At 39.9% G+C, this 20,545-nt stretch overlaps 1 protein-coding gene across 11 annotated transcripts in view; it reads left to right on the top strand.

The window, feature by feature from the left end:
* Window positions 1–2,589: 2,589 nt before the first annotated feature.
* SCMH1 (Scm polycomb group protein homolog 1) overlaps window positions 2,590–20,545 on the top strand; it is a 142,682-nt gene continuing 124,726 nt past the window's right edge. For 6 of the 11 annotated variants that reach the window (XM_045859141.1, XM_045859137.1, XM_045859139.1 and 3 more), the window contains exon 1: window positions 2,590–2,756. The gene's annotated coding sequence lies outside the window, so the exon portion shown is untranslated. The remainder of the gene's footprint in view (window positions 2,757–20,545) is intronic. The other 5 variants (XM_045859135.1, XM_045859138.1, XM_045859133.1 and 2 more) reach the window with 1 other exon arrangement.

Below are 20,545 nucleotides of genomic sequence, written 5' to 3'. Positions count from 1 at the left end.
ACCCTCTATGTGATCTCCATTTCACATAGAGAACATAAATTCTGTTCTTGTTCTAGTTGTTTGCTTCGTTTTGTTTTTTTGTTTTGTTTGTTTTTTTAGATTCAGTTGTTGATAGTTGTGACTTTGTCATTTTACTATTCATAGTTCTGATCTTCTTTTTCTTAGATAAGTCCCTGTAACATTTAATATAATAAGGGCTTGGAGATGATGAACTCCTCTAGCTTTACCTTGTCTGGGAAGCACTTTATCTGCCCTTCCGTTCTAAATGATAGCTTTGCTGGATAGGGTAATCTTGGATGTAGGTCCTTGCTTTTCATCACTTTAAATACCTCTTGCCAGTACCTTCTTCCCTGCAAGGTTTCTTTTGAGAAATCAGCTGATAGTCTTATGGAAACTCCTTTGTAGGTAACTGTCTCCTTTTCTCTTGGTGCTTTTAAGATAGAGTCTCTTGACCTTTAACCTTTGATATTTTAATGATGTGTCTTGGTGTCGCCCTTTTTAGATCCAACTTGTTTGGGACTCTCTGAGCTTCTTGGACTTGTACATCTATTTCCTTTGCCAAGTTGGGGAAGTTTTCTTCCATTATTTTTTCAAATAAGTTTTCAATTTCTTGCTCTTCCTTTTTTTCTTCTGGCACCCCTATGATTCGGTTCTTGGTATGTTTGAAGTTGCCTCAGAGATTCTTAAGCCTCTCCTTGTTTTTTTTTAAATTCTTGTTTCTTCTTTCTGTTCTGGGTGAATGTTTATTTCTTCCTTTTGTTCCAAAGCATTTACTTGAATCCTGGCTTCCTTCTCTTCACTATTGGTTCCATTTACATTTTTCTTTATTTCACTTTGTATAGCCTTCATTTCTTCCTTTATTTTGTGACCATACTCAATTATTTCTCTGAGCACCCTGATCACCAGTGTTTTGAACTCTGAATCTGATAGGTTGGCTGTCTTCATGTCGCTTAGTTCTTCATCTGGAGTTTTGACCCATTCTTTCATTTGGGCCATATTTCCTTGTCTCCTCAATTTGGCAGCCTCCAAAGTCAGAGTGTGACATCAAAAATATTCTCATTAAAACAACAGCATAGGTTCAAGAACTGAAAATAACACCAGAACAGCAATCTGTTCACATTGCCATTATCACCAAGGCCTTTGGAAATAACAGCAAGTTTCTTCCTGAAAGCCCATTCCCTCTAAGACACCTGAAGAAAAATTACCCTGTCACCCTCTGCCAGCTCAGAGCAAGGTTGCACCAAGAACCTCTTGTCCCACCCAAAAGTATCATAAATGTAGGTGGCTTAGTGGGCTAGCTGCTGTCCAGCTTCAGGCATCTTTCATGGTCTGTGCACCCAGTCCTCACTCACAGGTTCCTACACTCACAGGCCCACACTGGTCACTGTTGGCACCCAATCCTCAGGCTACCCATCCCCCACCCCCAGAGCTGGGGCAGGGGGCAGGGAAAACCAACTGCCTTTTTGCTTTTCCAATCCCCTTTCAAACTGCTCTCCCAGAATTCACCGGCGCCAAAAGCCAGTGGGAGCATCTAGCATTCCAACCAATGAGGGCCACGCGTGGGCCGTGTTGGCTTTTGCCCCTCTTCCAGCCATGTTTAGCAAGCGGATACAGTCTCCAGTCACACGTGCGCACTTACAGACTCCCTCAAGAGCTAAACTGAATGTGTTTGACTGTGGACTGCCTCCTTTGACCCACTCTACCAGAGGTGACCACTCCCTGCAGGAAGGGCACAGGCATGAAGTCAGTGACACTGGAGATGAGCCTCCATCTAGTCATTTACTGGCTTGGTGACCTTGGAAAAGTAGCTTCACCTCTCTGAGCTTCAGTTTCTGCTAAAATAGGGCTAACCCCGTGTGGAAGTGGTGGTTAATCAGAGGAGTGTAGCAAAGAATGCTAATGGGCACCAAAAGGATGACCCTGTGTACTTGCTGAATGGGTGAACCAGTGAAGGACTGTGTGAGGTTATACCTACTGGATATTTATTTACTAGACCCCTGCACTGTTCTGTGTGCTTTACAAACATTAACTTATTTCCTCACACCATCCTTCTGAAGTAAGTGCTATCACACTTGAGATGAGGGCCCTGGGGTAGAGGTGCGCGGTGTCACACCCATGCTCATCCATCATGCAGCTGGTCAGACATAGAGCGCCCGCTCTTTGCCCGAAACGGCGCCCCACGTTAGCCGGCCTGCGAGGCGGAGACCTGACCGCTCTTGGGTCCGCCGTCTCCCTCACGGCCCTACGCGTGCCTCGGGACGGGTGGCACAAGGCGGGCGGGAATCGAACACGACTCCCTAAGCTCTCTTCTGGGCTGGGTTTACCCATCCTCCAGACGCCGCGCGGAGAGCGGGCCAGGGGGCGGAACCGGGCCCCACGGGCGGAAAACAAGAGGCGGCCAGGGCTGGCGGGGCTCAGACTCTAGCGGCGCCCTCACCACACCGCCCCGCCCCTGTCCCCCCCGCCCCCCTGCGCGGGCCTAACGGCCGCGGCGCACGCCACCTCGCGGCGTTAGGGGCAGGGGCGGGGCCGGGAGCTGCGGGCCCGCCCCCCCGGGGGGCACCTCCCCCCTCGCCCCTCCCACGCCTCAGCCCTAGTCGCGACTGCCTGGATAGAGGCCCCCGCCGCTCGCCCCCCTGCCGCCCTCCCGAGCCGTCCCCGTCCGCCCCCTTCAGGCGTCCTCTCTTGATCCCGACGCAGGGGAAACATGGCGGCGGGGAGGGAGTGAGCCGCTCCGCGCTGCTTCGCGTCCGCAGGTAAGCGCCTCAGCGGCTGTCTCCACCAGTCTGGACTGCCTTCTCCCTAAGGGGCCTGCGCGACCGGGGGCCGCTTTGGGAGTGTCGGCGGCGGCGGCGGGACCTGCCAGCCCTGTGCTCCCGCCCCCCGGGACCCGGCTGTCTGTGAAGGGGTCTTTCGGCCTGTCTGGTGCAGGCGCGGCCGCGGCCCTTCCCCACCTTGTCAGCTCGGCCCGGAGCCCCGGCAGCCGGTTCTGCCTCGGTGTCCGGCCGGCGGGGCTCAGTGTCCGGCCGGCGGGGCTCAGTGTCCGGCCGACGGCCTGACGCGGTCGGGGCACCCCAAGGGCCCCGGCATGGGGAACCCAAGGACGGGGGGGACCCTTGGAGGCTCGGCGTCTCGGGGCGGTGGGTGCAGGAGCCGCTGTGTCCAGGCCGGCGGGGCTGGGGTCGGCGGGGGACGCTGGCTTTGAGCCGAGGGCGGTAAGCCAGAGGGCTTCTCAGTCCGAGCGCGGGTCTGTTGGCCTGCAGACGCAAGAGCTGAGGGATGCCCGTGGGTCCCGGTCCCGGTCCCGGTTCGGGACAGAGGACCGAAGTCGGCGGACAGCAGGGTAAACGGCGCGAGGGGCCCGGAGCTGTCAGCAGCGGTCCTCCGGACTGGCTCCGAGCGGCCGGAGCTGCGCGGGGACACTCACGTGTGCCGCTGGGGACGGGCGGGGAGTGCAGGTTTCAGACCTCAGACCGTGGGGCGCGGGCGCTGGGCACCCAGGTGAACACGCTGCCAGGAGGGCCGGACGCGTGAGCAGAGCGCTGGGCCAGCCCGAGAGGAATGAAAAAGGGTTTCCAGGAGATGGCTTACTCCCAGACATCTCCAGACTGGAAGGGAATTTAAAAGCCATTCAGGGTCCGCTTCTCCTATCTCATTACAAAGTAGCTTTGAAAATCTCAAATTGTACCCTGATAATTTGACCGACCTGTTTGAACGCCTCCAGTGATGAGAAACTAACCTTTTCCCAAGGAAACCCAGTCTGTTCCTGGACACCTTTGGTTTTTAGAAATATATATACTTTTGTTTTTGTTGTTGTTGGAAGAGCTGCTTCCCATTCTTCCTAGTTTTTTTCTTAGTTCTTTTTCCTCCCTAGTAGACTCTCTTTTAAGAGACCTGAAAATAACGATGATATCCTTGGAGTCTTGTCTTCTCTTTACTAATTCCAGTTCTTTTACTTGATTATTGTATGTTGTGGTCTCTGATCGCTCCTCTGAATGAGCTCTAGTTTGTCAATATCCCCTTTAAAGGAGAGCTTCTTGATGTAAGAAACTAGTAAGTTTCTCCAAGAAGCTCCTTGTCCCCAAGGGTTGACCTGCTTAAATTAAAAATACTCTAGTCCCTTCCTCATTTCTGTGCTGTTTTGATCTAAAAAAAAAAAAAAAAGTCTAGTACTGTTTGTTCAAACAAATAAAAAGAGATCCTATTTTGTGGAAATTTTGGGGTTTTCCCTCATTTTATAAATGTCTATAAACACTTTATCAAATGAGCTAATGTATATCAAAGTGTTGCAATGCACCATGCAAATAGAAGTGTTTATTATTTTTACTCTGAAGAAGGATTGAGACCCATTTTGGTGCCAAACTGCAATTTAATATTTAGCTGGAAAGGGAAATGCTTTATTATATTGAAGTCTGTGCTCTATTTCTAACTGCCAGCAGAAGGCCCAAAATTACTATGAAAAAGAATATTTTTGTTAGTTGCCAGCATTATTTTTTACTGGCTTTTTCACCACTTAGCCTTGGTATGTGGGGTTAAGTTTTTAAAAAGTGTCTTTTACCAAGGTCCTAAATCCCTGCCTAAGCAATCCTGTTGGTTAGTAATTGTTGTTGTTTTTTTTAAGATTTTATTTATTTATATTTAGAGGGGGGAGGGAGAAACATCAATGTGTGGTTGCCTCTCACGTGCCCCCTACCAGGGACCTGCCCCGCAACCCAGGCATGTGCCCCAGCTAGGAATTGAACCAGTGACCCCTTAGTTCACAGGCCTGAGCTCAATCCACTGAGCTACACCAGCTGGGGTGGTTAGTAATTTTTTAAGCCCAGAAGAATGGTGATTATCTTGTAGACCAAATGCCAGGTTCTTGTATCTGGGACCCTGTTTTGAGCTATTTTTATAACATAGACAAGCACATACCAACAGTCAGAATTGGTTCTTTATCCTTTTCTTATGTCTTCATTTTTTAAGTTGTTTAGTGGTTTTAAAGTTTGTAGTATACATATCAAGTTTTGATTTCTGTTATGTAAGTTGGATAAAAAAATGCATATAACACTATTCTGTATAGACTCAGGAAAAGCTCTGGTTCCTTCCCTTTGAAGGACTTGGAGTTTGGAGTTAGTAGTAGGGAATCCTAAAAACTGAGAAAGAACTGGTGTGAATACCCCACTGAAAATTTCCAGGTTCAGCACGTTCTGATCTTTATTCTACATTTGTGTATCTACTGTGTGTCAGGCACTATGCCATCTACTGTGTTTAGCTGGGTATACTAAGATGAGTAAGATACATTTTCAATCTTTGTGTAGCCATGTAAACTAAATGCTAAAATAGGACATCTCAGAATAAGGGATAAGAGCTATCCATACAATGTCCCAAGGTTAGGATGCTTAGACTAGCCTAGGACTTTAGGGAAAGCTTTGGGGAGAGATGACACCCGACCCAAATCTTAAATGATAAGTAGGAGTAAGTCACACAAAGATGAATAAAAAGTGTGCTTCAGAAACAGAAACTGGCCCTGGCTGGTGTGGCTCAGTGGATTTGGTGCCGGCCTGCGAACCAAAGGGTTGCCAGTTCGATTCCCAGTCAGGGCACATGAGCCAGGTCCCCAGTGGGGGACTTGGGAGACACAACCACACAAACATGGAAATTGGCATGAGGAAAGTCATCAATGAAGAAAAGAATAGCTTGCATGGAGAACCACAAGCAGTTTGGGACTGCCTGAAATTAGCTTCCCCTTGCAGACTCTTTCAAATCACTGAAAGGTTTTTATCAGATATGGTTGAATAACATGTTTAATTGTGGTCACAGGGATGAGGAAAAAGAAATGAAGGCTTTACAATTGACTGGATATGCCAGTGAGACAGTGACGAGTCTGGCATGATGATCAGGTTTTCGGTTTGGGTGACTAAGGGGATAATGGTGACAGTAACTGAGACAGGAAACACTGAATGACGAGTTCAGTTTTAGAATCGAGTATTTTGTGATTTTTTGAGTTAGGTCAATGAGCAAAAGTGGTGGAAGTAAGTTAGAAAAAAGAAACTTGTGGTCAGAAAGTGGAATATGGAAGTTAAATTGTCTGATGTGGAGCTCTTCGTAGGTCTGTCTGTGTGAGCAGCTGAAGTACAGCAGAGGTGAAGGTTCGTGAAGCTGAGTATGACAAGGAACTATGAGGCTGTTTTATTGAATGAATCTTCTGTGTGGATAGTGAAATGATTTAGGGTGCTAGAATGTGGAGAAGAGAGACTGTTGTGACCCAGGTGCAGTGAATATACTGAATTAATCGGGAGGGTGGTAGATAACAGATGAGGAGAAAGGTGGAGAGTGATATAGCCAGATGGCATAAACCTCAAAGGAGGAGGAGTTTTTAAACAAGATAGTGAAAAGTAATGGTTTTTGACTTTTCTTTCCTGGAAGCAGGCTTCTGATCTCTTCATCTTTATTCAGGACTCATATTAATCATTCTGTTTGTTCTGAAGAGTCTGTTCTTAGTCTTGGAAAGTAGGAGGGCAAATATCCTATATCAAATCTTTCCTGCTAATACTTTATGACAAAGGCAGTGGGGTTTTATTCCTGATGATTAGTGGGTGGATAGGAAACAATCAAATCTATCTAGGCTGTGTCACTTACTGGCCTTAGGGCTATAAGCAAATTATTTAACCTCTGTGATTTTCAGTATCCTTATCTATAAAAAATAAATTTTTCCTTCATAGGGTACTACAAAGATTATATAAAATAATGTGTGCATACAGATTATATATATATTTCATATATATATACATATATATATGTAATATATATATATATATGAAAAGCAATTGGTTCTTTGTAGATGCAAAGTAAATGTTAGTTCTCTCCCAACTACCTTTAAAGGACTTCACCTCTACTGGCAGAAATGAAGTTTTTTCATGCTTAACCTAAATTGTAAGGCAATAAACACTCTACAGGAGGTCAAGACAAAGTGATATAGGAATTCAGAGGCGGGAGCTGTGATTCTCAATATTTGGAAACAAGATTAGACATCACTCATATTCAAGATGAATTTCATTTGGGCCTTGGAGAGCACAATTTCAGTAGATTAAATAATTTAGGAGATACAAAGTAGGGAAAGTATAAGATACATTTGTTAAAAAATGGTAGTTGCCACAGGTTTGAGTATTGTATTTGTATAAGTCATTAGTGAGAAATGTGGCTAGGGTGATCATATTAAAGACCTGAAACTATGAAGTTTGGACTTGATTCTAGATATACTAGGGAGGTATAGATTGTATATCCTCTCTCACAACCTCAGTTTCCTATCTGTAAAATTAATAAGCATTAATTCAGAAACTTTGGATTTGTGTTTGAAGCAAACCAAGTAAGAGATTTCACTTTTGGAAATAAATTCCTATGTAGGCCAATTTTAGGTTAAAGAAATAAATACTAAGATTTGTTTTGTAGCTGTAGTTTAGTCTTTGTATTAACCTTGTTTGGTAGATAAGCTTACTGGAGTTAAGATACATACAAAATGCTCTGGCCAGTGTGGCTCAGTTAGTGGGAGTGTCGTCCTGTCCCATGAACCAAAAGGTTGCAGGTTCAATTACTGGTCAGGGTACATACCTAAGCTGCAGGTTCCATCCTTGATCAGGAAGCCTACAAGAGGCAACTGAACGATGTTTCTCTCTCACATCCATTGATGTTTCTCTCTCTTTCTCTCTCTCCTCCCTTCTTCTCTCTCTCCCTCCTTCCTCTCTCTCTAAAAGCAATAAAGTATCTTCTGTGAGGATTCAAAAAAAAGAAGAAGAAACATACAAGATTTCACTGGTAGAAAGTGACTAAACGTACTCTGATTTCACGTTCTTTTATATACTATCATACTGATTTAGATTTGAAAAGAAGCCTGGATTCCTCAATGTCACTAATATTAATTAAAGAACCCAGGTTTGGTCAGTTTGCCTCTCTGATCTTTAGTTCCCTCATATATAAAGTGAGGGAAGGTATAGGTATAAGGTTTAGCTAAGATAGTATGTGTAAAGCACTTTATGTAAGGTCAGTTACATGCTAGGTTCTCAAATGTTGACCCCCGAACCCCAAACTGTAAGTGAGAAAATTTAACCAAACCATTGGCAAGGCCTTAGTGCTAACTCCCTGGCCACCAGGAAATTGCTAGAACTAATTATTTTGATAACCTTATGGCCAAATAAACCCAGCAAATCTTATCATCTTGTTATTTTTGTTCTACTCTCCTCAATCATCTCTCTTCTATACTATTAGTCCTGTGCTGACTTGGCTTCCTCTCCCTGTCCCTCTCTCCCAACCCTGCTGTTTGCTCCCTCTCAAACCTTTCCAGTTCTTGGAAACTCCAGTTTTCTACATTATTAACTATTTTGCTGGATTGCATGTGTGTGTGTGTTCTGGCCTTAAATGGAAGCTAGATTCTCTGCTGAGTGATGGAGAGCAGTATCACTTGGGTGCAGCTCATTCTCCCACACCACTGATATGCAAAAGGAGAGAGATAGAATGACTGTAGTTTTTTATGTACTGATATTAATAGACTATTATCTCTCCATCTTTTTAAAATCCCTGTGCTTTCTGGCACAAGAGCTATACCACTTTGTCTTCTTATATATAGATCTTCTCTCATTTAGGACCTAGCACACACATTCTTCTTTACAACTCAGTTTCTGTCCTCATTCTAAGTATCTTCAGTATACATATGGACTATTGTCTCTCCAACACATTGGCCTCTTCAACTCAACTGATCTTTTTCTTTTTTCTTTCTTTCTTTTTTTTTTTTTTTAGCTAATCAGACACCATGGCCTTGTTATCACCCAGAAATGGCCAACCTCTGAAATTTTAAATGAAGACTTGCAACTTTGTCCAAAATTTCTCCTGCCTGTCCTTTCTCCCTACTAGATCTATTCTTTGACCTCATTCAGGCCTATCTTTACTTCCTTCCCTATCCAGCTTAATTTTCTTAGTCTGACATGTATTTCATTCACTCTTTTGTCATTATCTGCCATTAATTTGCTCCATTGTCCTTCTCTCTCTAGGCAAAATCTCAAATAACCTCTCTCTTCTTGTCTAGGTTAGCTCTACTGTGTCCTGCTAGAAAAAAAAATCACAAAATTGTACAAATTGTAAAGAATTATACATTAGACCTTCAAAACCTAATCATTTCTTTGCCATCTTCTCTGTGAGGTCTTATGTCAAACCTGTTCCTTAAACTATGCCTATATTTTCTGGCTTCTTCCTCTTACCGAAGGCTTAATCTCTGACCCCTGTCTTTTCATTTCCTTCAGTCTCTCTCTTTTGGCTCTCTCTTTCTCTTTTTAATGTAAATCTGCTTAGAATTTCAAAATTTATCTCATCTTGAAATAAAACCTATAAATAAAATCTTAAGCCCATGTTTCCCTCCAGGTACCACCTAGTCCCTGCCTACACTTTACTTAAACTTCTTGAGTTATATACATTTAATATATGAGCTTTTTCATCCTCACTTCTTGCATTCTGGTTTTAATCTTCATCACTTAATAATGATAAACTTCAGTTTCCTCATCTGAAGACAGATGATAATAGTACCTATTAGGTACTATAGTACCTTAAGATTTTAGTGACTTTTAAAAATATTTTATTTATTTATTTTTAGAGAGAAGGAAAAGGAGGGAGAAAGAGAGGGAGAGACACATCAACATGTGGTTGCATCTCACACGCCCCCCAACTGATGGAGGACCTGGCCCACAACCCAGGCATGTGCCCTGACTGGGAGTTGAACCAGCAACCCTTTGGTTCACAGGCTGGCACTCAATCCACTGAGCCACGCCAGCCAGGGCTCTAGTGATTTTTTTTTAAGTGATATAATCTGCTCAGTGTCTGGCACATTGTAGGAATGCTGTATATGTTCCTTTTATTACTATTGCTATGTATTTAATTTATAAAACACTCATGAGGCAATAATAGTCTTTTCCTTCCTTCCTCCCTCCCTTCCTCCCTTCTTTCCTTTCCAAATAAAGGAAACTGAGATTCACAGTTTTATAAACTTGCCCAAATCACACAGTAGTGGCAGAGTCCCTGGAACTGCTCTGATCAGAGTCACCAATCTTCTTATTGCTAACACCAGGCAGGGGCCTTAGCATCAGCACTTCACACTCATGATTATTTCCACTTCCTCAAAACACTTCTTCCTTTGGCCTAGGTGCACCTCAGTGTATTGGTTCCTCCCTGCCCACCCCATCTCAAATGCTGTTTGGATGAGAGCTCCCTTTCTCTTTCATCTTTGGTCCTAGGCTATCTTCTCTACGTTCCTTTAGCAATCTCACCCACTCACTTGTCTTCCAGTAACATTTATTTACTCATAACTCAAATTTCTATCTACAGTTAAGGTATTATTTCAAAGTCAGTAGATCCCAAGCTAAACCCAACTTCCTTGCCATTTTTCCTGACCCTCCTCCTTTGTTTAAGAAATTTTCTCTTCCCGAAGAGTACTTACGGTTTAGAGAAATTTATGTTTGCTCAATAAATATTCTTGATCACTCAGAGATCAGTAATACATACTCCTTTCTCTCAGGGAGCTCATCATTTATGATGCATACTTAACTAACTTATACAGCAATGTAAAGTTAAATGTTACATAACTATATAAATATTCCAACAATTTAGAGGTAGTAGAAGTTACAAACTTCTGGAGTGGTCATATAAAGTCTCCAAGTTCTTTGCTGAAGAGAAGTTGAACATACATAATTCAGGAGTAGGGGCTGAGATGGAAAGGATGAGCATTTGGGAACAGAATTGCTTTTGTAAAGGTAAAAGTGAAAATTTGTCCTTTCTCTTAAATCTTTAAAATATTACAAACTTCATTAAAACAAAAGTTTTCATAGGATAAATCAACTCTAATTGTTTCTTGGCAGTAAGTTTCATAGATGCAGTTACCAGCAGTTCTTTGGCTCATTCTGTTGAGTGTATACTATGTGTTATACTGTTGGTATATTAAACAAAATCATATGTTGAAATCCTAACCCCCAGTACTTCATAATGTGACTCTTTGGAGGTAAGGCCTTGAAAGAATTAAGATAAAATGAGGTTGAATGGATGGGCCTAATCCAACATGACTGATGTATTACAGGCTGACTCTGATTTTTGAAAGTTTGCTTTGAGCCACTTCACTTTTATGGAAGACCTACATTAGCAATACCTAACTGAAAGAAATATGAAGAGGATTTTTGCTTTTACCAAAAAAAATGGTTGAAAGTGAAAATGGTGTTCAGCGTTTGTTTTGCAGTGAGCCGATACAGAGGCAGCTTGGACTCGGACCGTTGAGAGTGGCATAACCCAGCTCCTTCCCCAGGAACTTACTTAAACTCAGCATCTCAGCATTAAGTCACTATAGCTTTGATCTGCGTCTGTGAGCATCTGTGCTTTATCTTGTTTTGTTTTGTACGTCTCTTAGCAAGATGTATCCCGAGGTGATTACTTCTTCGCTTTACACCTTTTGGGCTTAGAAAGGTTTCATAGGAACACACTTCTTTCATACAGCATAGGAATCCTATATAAGAAGAGGCTGGGACACAGAGAAAAGACCATGTGAAGATGGAGAAGGTAGCCATCTGTATAAGCCAGGAGAGAGACTGCAGAAGCAATCGACCCTGCTGACACTTTGATCTGAGACTTCTAGCCTCTAAAACTGTGAAAAGATAAATAAATTTCTATTGTTAGATAAGCTACTCACCCAATGGCATTTCTTATGGTGGCCTGAGCAGACAAATACAATATCAATCCCCGAGAAGTTTGTATCCGGTTCTGCCTAAGAGTTTCAGGGATGGTGTAAATGGCATTGAGGAAGAAGAAAGATGAGGAAGGACAGATGGTTACAGTTGCATATCATTGAAGAATGTTATACACGTTCTCTATATAATTTGAAACATGTAATAACCCTGTTAGGTAGGATGCCAGATGAAAATAAACACTATTTACTGATAACAAACTGAGTTGTATGTGAATTAAATGATGCACCCAGTGTCAAACAGCTAGTAAATGTCAGAACAACTCAAAACCAGGTCTTACTACAGATTTTGTGCTTTGTCAAGAATGATTCATTGCCTCCTATGACCTACCTTTTTAAGGCTCTGAGCTGTCTGAACCATCTGCTGGAAATTCTTAAGGAAATTTAAGTATTTCCTTAAATTTTGAAGCATATAAAGGCTGCTACATTATTTTTCCTTTCTATATTTATTTATAAATGTTACAAATGTTAGCTTTCAAAATTAAAGCATGTACATACTGTATATTCATTTTAATCACTATGTTTATTGCTCACTGGTGTATTATAGGCACATCTCTAAGTGCTTTCTTATTCATTATGATTGTTTTACTTTCATACTTACACAAAATTTTCTCTAGGGCATTCAAACATGAATAAAGGCCATTTTAGTCATTATGTCTTATAAAATATAATAGAAAACATGAGAGCCAGCATACTTGTTCTTGAAGATATTTGAGTAAAGAGCAGACAACCATTTGTTTTACAGGATTTAGAATGTTAGATTTCTAACCCTGAGTTTTTGGTGTGTTTTTTTTTTTAAGAGATGGGCAGGGAAGGGAAAAAGAGGGACAGAAACATCAATGTGACAGAGCAACATTGATCAATTGCTTCTCCTATGTGCCCCATTCATTTGGGGATGGAACCCACAACCCAGGCATAGGTCCTGACCGGGAATTGAACCGGTGACCTTTCATTTAATGGGATGCTCAATGAGCCATCCCAGTCAGGGCTTGGTGTTCTGTCTTATCTCCAGTTATCCCAAGGGACTGCTGGAAAGTCTCCAAACTAGATTAAATTTGTTTCTTTAAAAATAAATGAATTTGGGAGTATAAAATTTTATAAAACCTAATGGTATAGAGGGTCACAATTCCAAAATAAGGGAATGTAGGATCTTAAACATCTAATTTACTTGTCTTCAGTTTTAAACTCATTCATTCAACACATATTTATTAATGTTTACTAACTGCCAGACACTGTGCTATATATAGTGGCAAAGATGAATGCCATAAATTTTTAAATTCAAGGACAAGCCACAGAGTTAAAGAATATTTTAGTGATAAATATAACAGCCAAATATTACTATATGTAATAACAAAGGATTCCTACAAATAGCTTAGAAAAAGACTAATAAATAGAAAAATGACAAGGCATAAAAGAGACAACTTAAATGTTTAATTATTCTCTGATAATTAGTGGTAGGCAAATTAGAGCTCTAGTGAGATACCATTTCACACCTGTTAGGCTGGAGAAAATTAAGTCTGATAATACCAAATATTGGTGGGAATGTGAACTTAACAGAACTCTTGGATACTATTCATGGTGATAGAAGTTGCAAAACTATAGTAAAGAACAATTTGGCAATATTTGTTAAAACTAAAATGCATGTAACCTACAATCCAGTTATTTCACTCCTAGATACTGTTTAGAAACTCTCCAATATGTGTGTAAAGAGGCATACAACAATATTCATACATTATTATAGCATAAAATTTAAACTAGTCTAAATGTCTGTCAATAAAATAATGAAAATATTGTGGATTATTTACCTAGTAGAATTGCATAAAATAATGAAAATAAATGAACTAGATCTATATAGTAAATGAACTACATCTATATTTACAGCCTGTTACAAATAAAAAAGTTTGAGTGGATAAAGCAAATGGGAGAACGCATTTATATAAAGCTTAACGTTCATTATTATTTAGGGAAACATACTTACATAATAAATGTTCAAAGAAATGCATGATAATGACATTGGGTTGGCCAAAAAATTCATTTGTTTTTTTTTTCCTTAAGATGGCTCTAGTAGTACTTTAGTTGGTTTCAACTTCATTTGAAATAATTTTGTTAGATTGTGTTGTGACAGCTGTCATATCAGTGTGTATTAAAAAAATCAAAATTGGTGCATTTTTGTGTAGCCATTTTAGTATTGAAGATTGAAGAAAATATGCAACATTTTTGGCATATTATGCTTTATTATTTCAAGAAAGGCAAAAACGCAACTGAAACTCAAAAGACTTGCACAGTGTATGGAGAAGGTGCTGTGACTGATCGAACGTTTCAAAAGTGGTTTTGAAGTTTCATGCTGGAGATTTCTTGCATGATGCTCCACAGTCAGGTAGATCAGTTGAAGTTGATAGTGATCATATCAACACATTAATTGAGAACAATTAAATTATGTGGGAGAAGGCCAACATACTCAAAATATTCAAATCAATAAAGTTATTGGTAAAAAGAAAAAATGTGTCTTTTATTTTACGGAAAAACTGTATGGACCTTTTGACTAACTGAATACATTAAAGATAGTGGGTATCTCTGAAGGGTAGGGTGGGGAGAAAAGACTAGTAATAATGCTAGGAAGAGCACACAAGAGGCTTTAAACTATTGATAAATATTTTTTAGCTAGTTTGTGGATACATGTGTGTCCATTCTTTATACCTTTTTATATATCTAAAATATTGTATTATGTATGTATTTTTAAAGAACAATGACATGTAGTCCTTGTTGACAGTATAATGCTGGAAGGGAGGGATAGCAAAATTATGAAGAGACATTATTAGATTGAATCATGTAAAATAGTTGTCTTTTTCTGGGTCTAAAATGGTCTAATATAGGCAATTTCAAGTGGCTCAACCTCATTCAATTTAATGTAACAAGTGCTGTCATTGAAATATATTCAAAGTACTATGGGAACACAAGGGCAGGAACAGCTGACTGCCAGGGTAGAAGGAGGAAGATGATCTTTGGAAAGACTCCAGAGAGAGAGAGAGAGAGAGAGACACAGACAGACAGACAGACAGACAGACAGACAGATATTTAACTGGATCTTAAAGGTTGAGAAGGAATTCACCAGATAGAAGAAAGAAGGCCTTTCGGATAGAAGAAACGACCCATATTGAATGGATGGAATCTCCTAGGTGGAATATGTGGAGGTCAAAGAAGTACAGTTGAGGAAGAAACTAAGGAGAACAAAAATAACAGCAAATGTCTGTAAAGCATTTACTATGCAAATTTATATACAGAAAAATGCATCTAATCCTCCCAGAGTGAAGTAATCTGTCCAAGGTGACAGGGTTAGCAAGTGGTAGAACCAGGATTTAAACTCTGGCATTCCAGATCCAAAGTTTTTGCTCCTGGCCAGTAAGCTATACTCTGAATCACTGTATTATAAGCAAAAGTTAGGAAGAAGTGGTGTTTTGAATGTCAAGGGAACAACAGTTAAGTTTCAAAAAGAAAGGAACAGTCAGCAGTGTGAAAATTCCTAGGCAGATAAAGTAAGAATACTACAAAGAGACCATTGGATAACAACAACAAATCATTGTGCTCTGAGGTACAGTAAGGGATACCAAGATAATAGATAAGTGGATATCTCAGAATAGTAGTAATTCAATCTACCAGTTCTGTGAGCCAGTAATTATAATTCCATTTAATTATGGAGAAATGGAGTTAGGGAAACTACAAAATAGAGCCTATTTTGAAACATTTGATGTATCAACACAGTTGAAAGAATTTTAACCCTTTGCTGTCTATATTATCATTTCTCAAAAATGTAACTAGGGTTAATATTGACAATTTTGTTTATTCTGTATATTCTGGTTTTAATAAAAACAGAACTTAGGCTGTTGTTAGTGTATTTTCAGAATTGGATGATATTCTAATGATGAGGAGTTCAGTCTCTAATATTCCATAGGTAAGAAGGTGAAAGAGACCTTGTAAGTAGCATGATATGTGGAAAGAATTTTGGCTTAGTGGTTGAGTCCCAGTTCATGTCTCTGTCTGCCACTCAGTGGCTCTGGATTAGACAAGAGGCAGTTGCAGCCAGTGATCACTTAAGATTTACAGCTCTCAGGTTCTATGACTGTTAGGTCAGTTATTCAGTGAAGAAACTGATGCCTAAAGAAGGGAAATTTCCAGAGTCATGAAAACTGAAATTTGATTCATTTGATTCTTGGTTCAAGAAATCTGATAAAAGAATCATCAAACATTTGAGTGACGCTATATGCCAAGCACATATTAAGTACCTGAAAAATTGTAAAGGCATATGAAATTGTTTTAGAATTTATCCACTATAAAAGTAACAACAGCATCTGTTTCTTTATTTATACATATCCTGTCTTATTCCAGAATGTAGTTAAAGCATACCAACTCTGTGTAACATATGATAACTAAGAAAGGAAATAACTTTTTTGAATATCTGTCAGTCACATTGCAACATGCAAACATACAGTTTTCTTACCCACCTGCATATAGGTGTTATTAGCTCCATTTTATACATAAAGAAACTGAGACCCAAGCTATCTGCCAAAATCATACCATTTATAAGTGACAGGCCTCAGTTTCAAATCCAGATTAGCCTGACTTCCATTCTAATGCCCTTTCCATTTCACCATGTGCCGTATTTTGCCATGCATAATGCACACATTTTTGCCTAAATTTTTAAGGAAAAAATAAAGATGGGCATTATACATGGGTATAATGATTACATACCATGGGTATAATAATGGGTCTAATAGTCCCATGTATAATGTGCACAAAAACATGGGTACACATTATACATAGGAGCGCATTGTACACGGCAAAATATGATACACTCCCCTCAGGCAGTGTTACAGAATTCTGAGACTTTATCAGTGAAGGAGGCAAGGTTTACTGGTAAAAACTGACCTCTTGCCCTGGCAGGGTGGCTCAGTTGGTTGGAGCATCATCCTGTATACACCAAAAAAAAATAAAGTTACAGGTTTGATTCCCAGTCATGGCATGTAGGAGAGTGAACTGATAGATACTTCTCTCTCTCCATTTCTCACTCTCTTTCCCTCTCCTCCACTGCTCCCCACCTTCCTCTCTCTAAAATCAATAAACATATCCTCAAGTAAGGATATTTAAAAAATTGACTTTTTTAATATATCCTGTCTCACCAAAAAATATAAGCAAACTAGGAAAATCGTAAAACACTTTAGTGAATCAGAGTCATGATTATTTTTAATTTGCGCAAATATATGAATAGTTTTGTTGTTAGAGCCAATGTTTATATTTTTATAAGTTGCAAAGTTTCTGTACCTCCTCAACCTTTGGTGTACATCCACTTCTTCCTTCTTAACCAACAAACATTTGCTAGATACCTAGTAAGTATACAAAGGTGAGAATAAGATGTGATTCCTTCCCTCAGTGAGCTTACCATCCAGGAAATAGTTGAATTAAGAATGTTAGAACTTTATCTCAGTGGTCTTCCTCCCAGAAACTTGTAACTCTAGTCTAATCATGAGAAGAACACCAGACAAATCCCAGTTTGAGGGGCATTCTGCAAAATACCTGATGAATATTCCTCAAAACTGTGAAGGTCATCAACCAAGGAAAGTAAAGAAACTGTCAGCCAAGAAGAACCTAAGGAGGCATGACAACTAAATATAATACGTTTTCCTAATTGAGATCCTGGAGCAGAAAAAGGATTTTAGTAAAAACCAAGGACATCTCAATAAAATGTGAAAGTGTGGACTTTAGTTAACAATATATCAATTAATTATAATAAATGTATCATACTAATGTAAGATGTTAATAATAGGGGAATCTGTGCAGAGTTTATGGGAACTCGGAATTATCTTTGCAGATCTTATGTAACCTAAAATTGTTCTAAAATACAGGCTTTTAAAGGTTGTAAAATTAAAATAATTTTATGTGCTATTTCTTTAGGAATCAAAAAATAGTCAAATGGGACTACATCAAACTAGAGTTTTGCACAGCAAAGGAAACCAACACAATGAAAAGATCACCTACTGAATGGGAGAAGATATTTACAAGTGATACATCCAATAAGGGGTTAATATTTAAAATATATAAGAAACTCATATGACTTACCAAAAACACAATCCAATTAAAAAGTAGACAGAGGTTAATAAAACGCAAAAAAAAAAAAAAATAGGCAGAGGACCTGAATAGAAGTTTCTCCAAAGAGGACACACAGATGGCCAGTAGACATGAAAAGATATTCAAAATTGCTAGTCATCAAGGAAATACAAATTAAAACCACAATGAGATATCACCTCACACCTGTCAGGATGGCTATCAATAAATCAACAAACAGCAAGTGTTGGCGAGGATGTGGAGAAATGGGAACCCTTACGCTGTTGGAGGGATGGTATATTAGTCTAGCCACTATGGAAAACAGTATGGAGATTCCTCCAAAAATTAAAAATAGAGTTGCCATACAATCCAGCAATTACACTTCTGGGTATATATCCAAAGAAACCCAAAACACTAATTTAAAAATATATATATGCACCCCTATGTTCACTGCAGCTTTACTAATAATATCCAGGATATGGAAGCAACCTAAGTGCCCATCAGTAGATGAACAGATAAAGCTTGAAGCATTTCTGCTGGTATGAAATTCTCAAAAACCTTTTGGTCTCCCATGTAATTCATGGGGTCCAAACCATCTGATAAGAGGGTCCTCCACAGATCTTTCCTTGGTAACTGTGTATATATATAACCGCATCTCTATTTCTAATTCTACAGTGGTTGATTGTATCCATGAGTCAGGCAAATGAGTGTCCAGCCACACCCTTGTCCCTGTTTCCAGAACACACTGTTTGGATAGCCAGAGAATTTTCCAAATCATCAAGTGCTGGTTCCTTTTTGCTTAACAGTTTATTCTTCAGTTCATCTCTTCTCATATTTCACTATAAGCACCAAGGAAAAAGTAGGCCACGGTTTCAACACTTTACTTAGAAATCTCCTCAACTAAATATCTAAGTTCATAATTTACAAGTTCACCCAATGGCTGGACACAATTCAGACACATTTTCTGCCAATATAACAAGAAGTATTTTTCCTCCAGTGTCGAACAACACGTTCATCGTTTCTTTCTAAGGCCTCACTAGAAGCACCTTTAATGTTCATATTTCCACCTACCATCTCTTCAGGGTAGTCTAGGTTTTCTCTGTCAATCCTCTACTTACCCAATTCCAAAGCTACTTTCTCAGTTTTTAAAGTTATTGTTAGAGCAGCACTCTACTCTCATCATAACCAAAATCTTTATTGGTTTGCTGGGGCTACCAGAAGCTGGAAGAAGCAAAGAAGGAGCTTCTCCTGCAGACTTCAGAGAGAATATGACTCTGCAACATCTTTATTTTAGATTTCTAGCCTCTAGAACTGTGCGAGGATGAATTTCTGTTGTTTATTACATCCAGTATATGGTTCTTCATTATAGCAGCCCTAAGAAGCCAAAATAGTTACCTGTAGGTACTGTAGTCATTAGTGAAAAACAGTATATGTGGTATCTTTCAGTATCCACAGGATTTTCTGCCATTTCTTTCTTCTTTTAAACCACATTTGTGTCTAGTTGCATTATAAAGTTTACTGCATTTCTTTTTTAATTTTATTTTAATTGTTGTTCAAGTACAGTTTTCTGTCTTTTACTCCCATCCCAGCCCACCCACCCAGCCCTCCCCGCTTCCCTCCCATTTCCACCCCCCCTAGTTTTTGTCTATGTGTCCTTTATACTTCTTCCTGTAAACCCTTCCCCTTTTCTCCTGAAATTCCCCTGAAATTCTCTCCCCTCTCCCCTCTGGACACTGTCAGTCTGTTCTCTATTTCAGTGTCTTTGGTTATACTTTGCTTGTTTGTTTTGTTGTTTAGGTTCCTGTTAAAGGTGAGATCATATGGTATTTGTCTTTTACTGCCTGGCTTATTTCCCTTAGCATAATGCTTTCCAGTTCCATCCATGCTGTCACAAAGGGTATGAGCTCCTTCTTTCTTTCTGCTGCGTAGAATCCGTTGTGTAAATGTACCATAGTTTTTTGATCCATTCATTTACTGATGGCACCTAGGTTGCTTCCAGCACTTGGCTATTGTAAATTGTGCTGCTATGAACATTGGGGTGCATAGGTTCTTTTGGATTAGTGTTTCAGGGTTCTTAGGGTATAATCCTAGCAGTGGAATTGCTGGGTCAAAAGGCAGATCCATTTTTAGTTTTCTGAGAAAATTCCATACTGTTTTCCATAGTGGTTGTACCAGTCTGCAGTCCCACCAACAGTTCACTAGGGTCCCCTTTTCTCCACAACCTCTCCAACACTTGTTGTTTGTTGCTTTGTTTATGATAGCCATTCTGACTGGTGTGAAGTGGTATCTCATTGTGGTTTTAATTTGCATCTCTCTGATAGCTAGTGATATTGAGCATCTTTTCATGTGTCTCTGGATCCTCTGTATGTCCTCCTTGGAGAAGTGTCTGTTCAAGTCCTTTGCCCATTTTTTAATCGGGTTGCTTGTCTTCTTAGAGTGGAGTCTTGTAAGTTCTGTATATATTTTGGAGATTAAACCCTTGTCTGAGGTATCATTGGCAAATATGTTTTCCCATACGGTTGGTTCTCTTTTTATTTTAATACTATTTTTCTAGCCATGCAGAAGCTTTTTATTTTGATGAGATCCCATTTCTTTATTCTTTCCTTTATGTCCCTCGCTCTAGGGGACATATCAGTAAAAATGTTGCTGCGTAGTTTACTGCATTTGACTGTGTATAATGCACACCGATGTTTTTGTGTG

The sequence above is a fragment of the Phyllostomus hastatus genome, unplaced genomic scaffold (assembly GCF_019186645.2).
Source record: "Phyllostomus hastatus isolate PE091 unplaced genomic scaffold, TTU_PhHast_1.1 phas_scaffold_182, whole genome shotgun sequence".
Classification (NCBI taxonomy): domain Eukaryota; kingdom Metazoa; phylum Chordata; class Mammalia; order Chiroptera; family Phyllostomidae; genus Phyllostomus; species Phyllostomus hastatus.
The sequence above is the reverse complement of the archived record's forward strand: the minus strand, read 5'-3'. Positions and strand labels throughout refer to the sequence as shown.